Source organism: Fukomys damarensis, unplaced genomic scaffold (genome assembly GCF_012274545.1).
Source record: "Fukomys damarensis isolate Sample0158 unplaced genomic scaffold, DMR_v1.0_HiC HiC_scaffold_15, whole genome shotgun sequence".
NCBI classification, from domain to species: domain Eukaryota; kingdom Metazoa; phylum Chordata; class Mammalia; order Rodentia; family Bathyergidae; genus Fukomys; species Fukomys damarensis.
Genome location: NW_022900927.1, coordinates 25,189,587 through 25,196,486, shown reverse-complemented (window position 1 = coordinate 25,196,486; position 6,900 = coordinate 25,189,587). Strand labels below are relative to the sequence as shown.

General features: G+C 37.2%; 1 pseudogene; it reads right to left on the bottom strand.

Moving 5' to 3' along the window:
• Positions 1–1,467: 1,467 nt before the first annotated feature.
• LOC104876645 lies at positions 1,468–3,810 on the bottom strand (annotated as a pseudogene).
• Positions 3,811–6,900: the final 3,090 nt, after the last annotated feature.

Here is a 6,900-nt window from a genome sequence, read left to right as displayed (position 1 = left end):
TCCTAATATTGAATCCAGCTGAAACCGTTCACACAGTGGGTGGGCCTGGAGATATTTTCTCTCCATATCCTTTTAATCCCATTCCCTCATCGGTGGTAAGCATCTTTATTTCCATCCAAGGAAGAATCTATTTTCTTTCTGTCCTTTATTGCAAGATGAGCATTTGGCCTACAGAAGCTAAAAAGATAAATACAGTTTCATCTACAGAAAAATTTTACATCTCAGTGAGACATTCAATGGGTAGACTTACTTTAATCCTTTCAAAAGACATTTCATATAATATTGGATCTAAATGCTTCCATGTATTTTCTTCCAAACCATACATAGGCAGTCCTCAAAGGAGTAAGGTAGAATTTGAAATGTCAGTGTTGATCCAAACTATTTATTTAGGTTTGGGGGGATCCTTAAGACTAATTTGAACAAACCATTAAAAATGTCTTTTTCATGAAATTTATTATTTTAACAAAACTTAAGTGTATGATAAATAGCCACAATAGCCACAATGTTGGACAATTAATGGAATTTTATCATCTTGTATAACTGAAACTTTAGATCCACTGAGTATGGATTATCCATTTCCCACCCTTCTCTGAGTTTGACTAGTTTAGGTGTTTCATACAATAGAATCATAGAATCATGCGGTATTTATCCTCCTATGATTTACTTATTTTTACTTAGCATAAAATCCACAATGTTCAGTCATTTTACACATTGTAGAATTTTCTTAATTTTAGGCCTGAATAATGTTCCATTTTATATACATACATTTTCTTTATCCGTTCATTCAAGGATGCACACTTTGATTGTTTCTACTTCTGACCTGTTGTCAGTAATGAACATGGGAGTGCAACTGTCTCTTGGAGATCCTGATTCAATTCTTTGGGATAAATTCAAAGACATTGGGATTTGTAGATCATACTGTAGTTGTACTTTTAATTTTGAGGGGATCCTCCATACTGTCTCCCATATTTGCTGAATCAATGTCCAATCTCACCAGTAGTCTTCAAGGATTATTTCTGCTCTACATCCTCACCAACATTTGCTGTCTTTTATTGTTTTGATAATAGGCATTCTAACAAGTGTGGGTTAGTTTTTATTTGAATTTCTCTGATTATTATTGATTTTGAGCATTTTTCATATATCTGTTGGCAATGCGTAAATCTTCTCTAGAAAATTTCTATTTAAATCTTCCACTCATTTTAAAATTTGGTCATTTGCTATTGAATTATAAGAATTCCTCATGTATTCGGGATATTAGCTTATCAGATACAAAGTTTTCAAATATTTTCTCTCGTTCTGCAAGATGCCTTTGCACTGTTGTTTCTTTCCCTGTACAGAAACATTTTGGTTAAATGTAATTCCACATCTTTATCCCTGTTTTTGTTGCCTGCCATAATCTTTTCCATATGGGTCCTCCTGGTCCACAACCTGACTTACAGCCTTTGAAGCAGTTATGCTGACCATACATTAAGTCATTCTGTTGGCCAGTGAAATGGCTCTGCAGTAAACTGGCATTCCTGCTGTGGGAACAGATCCTCGATTAGATTGAGTCGAATATAACAGGTTGTTGATAAGTCTGATGGGCTGGCTAGTCCTTAAAAACCTTGAAGCAGAGAAACCTGGCATGATGGCACTGGAGGATAGAGGATGACCACTCCTTGAATCTGATTGCCAGGGCTGTTGGGTTGGCCTCCAACTAGCCTCTGACTCTGGGACTACTGAACTCCAGCTGTTCCTTGGTAGTTTTGCTGCTGGTTGAGCAGAACTTGATAACCTGTTTGCTGTGCAGGCTGTGGCAGTGGTTGGTTTAGATGTGAACTGTAATGGACAGAGGGGACGGGGTGGCACCGAGGCTCACTGGAGTCATAGTGGCCTAGAGCAGAATACCAGGCTGGCATCTGTGGTGAGGGCTGCTAAATATATCCCTGCTGCTGGCAGATCCTGGCTGATGGGATAATCAGAGGCAGAATAGCTAGCAGTAGGGACTGGCTGCCTAGGCTTGTGGGGAGGAGAAAGTAGAGGTGAGAGAGGTGGGGGGGTGTGGCGGGGGCACTGCTGTCATGATACAGCCAGACTGCTGTGGAGACTGAGGAATAGCAGTAGACTGGAACATGGTGGCATGCGGGTCAGAACAACCAGATGACTGGTGGGCAAAACTCACGTGGCTGGACTGAGAACCACAGTTATCCTGCTGTGAGAAGATGTGATTAGCTGCTAGTTGTTGAGGTGGTGGTGGTTGCAGAGGTGGTTGTGGAGGTCCAAGCACTTGGGTTCTAACAGTCTATTGAATCATAGGTGGATTATACACAACTGGACTCCCTTCTGGGTTTATGAAGGGCTGATTTGTTTGTGGGTTGATCAGCATACTATAAGGTGGTAGCCTGCTGCTTCTAAAGAAAGAAAAAAATAATACTGGCTGAGCGCTGTACCTGGAAGAGGCTGCTGGATGTGAGAAAGAGCTAGTAGAAAACACTACACTACCAGAAGACTCAGAACCTGTTTATGAAAGCTTGCTTATGCTTTTGTTGCTTCCAGAGCTATCACCTCCTGTCAGGACAGAGATTTCACTAAAGCTTCTGGCTTTCCTTACAGCGGGCTTCAAGTCATGGATCGGAGTATTTTAACTCATTCTCAGTGCTGATCTGATGACTATTTGTTGATCTTCCTGAAGTATCTTTATGAACTCTAAATATCTGGCACCTCTGCTTGTTACTACTAGTATCCTCATTTTGGATTCCTTTGTCAATAATATAGTTCTCTGGGAACAGAGGGAATTTTGGGAAAATATTCAGACTCTAGCTCTTTGGTACTCTTCCTTTCTTCTATAGATTTGCTTCTTCTAACATCCTACGAATTTATTCTCAGCTGGTCATCATCTTTGTCAGTGCTAGTTATCTCTCTTAAGGATATATCATCTCTGAACATTTTCATCTTTATAATCTTAAATACGTTCATGAATTTTCTGATCAGGTATTCTTGTATTGCTAGCTTCTTTTACTGTGACAGACTTTTCACCCTGATCAAAATAGTGGTCTAAACCAAAGTAAACAGCTACTCTGTAGTAGCATTCTATGGTGAGATATCATTGGATGGATTTTTTACATCCAGACTCATTACTATCAATGAAATTTAAAATTTCTTGATCTTATTTCAGCAGCATCATTCAGTCCCTGGAAGTGTTTTTAAATGTATTTACTAAAATATCGTGTAAATCTATGCCAGTTGAATATATGTATTCTTTTTTTCCCAATAAGTTTACTGGTACAGTTTAGGTATACAATGCAGCTATATTCATCATTGGGATCTTTTATCTTTCCATGATGTATCTTGGTTCTTAATTTTTCCCCAGTCCCCTGCCCTCCCTTCACCCCCTCCAACCTCCCCTATTTACAAAGACTTTGTTTCCATTTTTCCTTTTCTCATATTTTTTCTTTTCCCTTCTTTCTTTTCACTTAACCTTCCCACTCCCCCTACTGCTTTAGACCTTTTCTTTCTATTTCACAGAATCAGTGTATTCTTGACTAAAATCTGTTGATAAGATTTTTCTAGGCAACTTATCTCTGGCTTTTTCTTTTTCTGCTTCATCTTTTGAGGTTTCCCTTTTTCAAATGATTGTGTTAACTGGATCTAAAATTTTTCCTGCAAACCAATTTTGTTGTCAATATATTGTTCATTCTTCTCTGCCAAAATCTTCCCATAATTTTCTGATTTGACTCAATTTTCAACGGTGGTTTTATCTTTCATTTCTGCCTTCAAACCCTTCATTGTTTCAATTTCTTCTTTTACAGCAATAGTATCAGATATCCTCATTAGCAAAAGTTACTTCAGAATTCCACAGGGAATTTGGAGCCTGAGGTGTCTATTGATTTGGGATGGTGGTGTCCCACAAAAGTAAAATAAAATAATCCAAGTTATCTTTCCACCACTGTCAGCCAGGATGTCAATTGTGTTGAACCATCTGTAATCTAGCAAGAGTCCCACATCCTGGTGACCACTGTAGATTCCTGGACTGAAATGAACTGTCTTTGACCATATATATCACATCTTTCAGTGGCCTGTGTTATTGAAGAGGAGGAGGAGGAGGGTGGTGCACAGCAGGGCATGGTGATGGCAGGTCTGGGTGGGTAGAGTTAGAGTCTTACCAGCCCAGACACCAGCTCTAGTGGCCTTTTTTTTTTTGATAATTCTGAAAATCACTTTCTGTGTGTATATAGTTAATACAGTTTTGAGGAGAGCAGCATTATCTTGTAGTCATCTATATTACCAGTTAATAACTTGTTTAGAAGGAAAAAATTATAAATAAATTTTCCATCTTAATTTACCCGACAAAAATTTTGCATATTAACTACCAGATCCAGAAAATAGGGGCACAATAGGCTAGTAAACTTGATGTTGATCTCCTTTTACTTTCATTGTTCTTATAAATGCTGAGGAGATATTTAATGACAAATAAGTTAATGTTTGAAGATTGTAGTTCCAGGCTTATCTTTTTTATTCTAATTAATTCTTTGATGTTAATTTAAGTTTAAATCTTTCTTCAACAGGAGAACTCTATTGATTCCTTGTATTTCAGAGAGATGTTGTCAAATGTGAAAGTCAGAATATTATACAAATATGAAACATCAACACAGATATATTGTATAGTAGCTTATACTGCTTTGTGTTGAAAATAGCATAGTTAATCTGGAAGCAGAGAACCCATTTCCAGATGAGAGTGCATTATATAAACCAAATAAATTAATTTATTTAATCTAGCCATTTAAATGTTTTAACAGTGAATCTGAAGTATGGGTACCATTTTGTTCATATTACAACTTGACATATTTTATCTAATATTGCTCATTTCCACCATCACGATTTCACCATCAGCCCAATAATAAAAACAAATACTACAAAGAAGGACCCATCTCACATGGTGCCTTTTATGGATGCTGAGCACATATCAGATTTTTTCCACTCCTGTGGGGCAGAGAGTTAAGCCATATTTCCCAGCTTGCCTTGTAATCACAGGATGCATCGTGTTGTCATACTCTGGACACTCGAAGGTGTGCAGAGTGATGTAATGCATTGTTGGTACGAACTTTAATTAAAACACTGTCATGTAGAACTATTGAACTTTTTCTTTGGCTCCCAGCTTTATACTAGTAGAGAGGACTCCAATTCATGAACAGAGAGGAGGAAAAAGGACAAGTGGAAAGAAGTCTGAGTCCTAGGATAACTGAATGGAACAGAATGTGACTCCTTTTCCCACAATCTGCCCTTATTAAATTGTGAATGAAATATTCTTATTCTGATAAGTCACTGAAATTTTGATTCACCAATCTGCTACTATAGGATTCTGGTTAGTTTAATTTAAAATTGTGGCTACATATATTATGAAAAATCTATTGTCTGTAAAGTTAATTTGAAGTAACTTTTGTCATGATTATTTGACAGGCTATTTAACTAACTGATTAGTTAATTAAGATTTCAAAAATCAGCTTGATGTTTGAGGGTGGTATGTGTAAATATAACAGTAGTAGTTCAATGGAAAACTTAGCATTTCCATTTTAACCCATGAATGATATGTTAAAAGTAGCTAGGTATAAGCTACGGGTGTAGTATGGGTAAGACCCTCAGTTCAACCCACAGCATCACAAAAAAAAAGAAAAAGAAAAGAAGTGGCTAGGTGTCCTGGACTTCCATTTTTTTTAGGAACTATCAAACTTTGCATGTGGGGGGGGTCACCAGACATAACTGGCAGTTGGTCTTCTCTCTTTTGAAGACAGCATGCAATTGAAGAACAAGATGGGAGAACTGATGACATATTGGCCAAGAAAAGTGAGTTAAACAAAATTTCTACCAACATAACAAGTGTTATGACAACAAAGTTGAAAAAAATTTTTTAAAAAAGATAAAGTTGGGGACCAGGGATTTGGCTCAGTGGTTCTGCCAACTGCATCATAAGCACAAGTACCCAAGTTTGATCCCTGATACCACACAAACACACACACACACACACACACACACACACAAAAGATAAAATTGGGTATAATTTTTGGAAATACTAATTGAAATTATATTAAAGTTTAGACAATTTGTAATGAAGTATACCTTATTCAGCTCAAACAATGAGCCTGGACTTGGGTGATGAATATAAAAAATGTGAAAATGCCATGATACTGAGCTTCCAAATATGAAGTCAGAGTTTGTTCATGCAGCAAAAAGATTTAGTCATCAAGCACATACTTTTTTTCTATGAAAGAAAAGAGCATTTCATAAAAGAAAAGATTTCTAATAGTAAACTTAGAAAATTTGAGTTGCTAAATACTATAGCTAGAAAACTGCTACGCAGATAGATACATTAAGAAGCTAATGGAATGTCAGGCCATTCGATATTTCAGCAAATGCAAAGAAAACATTTGGCACGTGCCCACAGGAATACCAAAATACAGACTTAAAATGAAGGGGGTCATCAGAAGACTAGGTTCTTTAGTCTGCCTTGGCTCCAGCCCTAAATTACATTTTGTGGAAGGCATAATGAAGCCCAAAGATGGAGAGTACTGTGGTAAGAACAACTACTTGTGGCTTCTCAATCTAAGAGAAGACCGAGGGGGTTGTCTGTGACACCTTTATAAGCTATGCATGCACCTAGTTTTATGCTATCTTCCATAAGATTAGCGATGACTTTGAAGAATCTAAGATTGATAGACCTAATTAAGTCCTTACTGAGGGTCAAATACAGTAAGGGAGTGAAGGCCCTACAACAGTGCTTCCTGTCACTAAAGAGAGACAAGCTTCATCCTGACAATGATGGATCATTTGCTCTTCGATACTTTATTATCCAGAAGGCTGAGCTAGGAATAGTTAAGAGATACAAACATTGTACAAAATCTTTTGAGTTATTATTTTCCCTGAGAT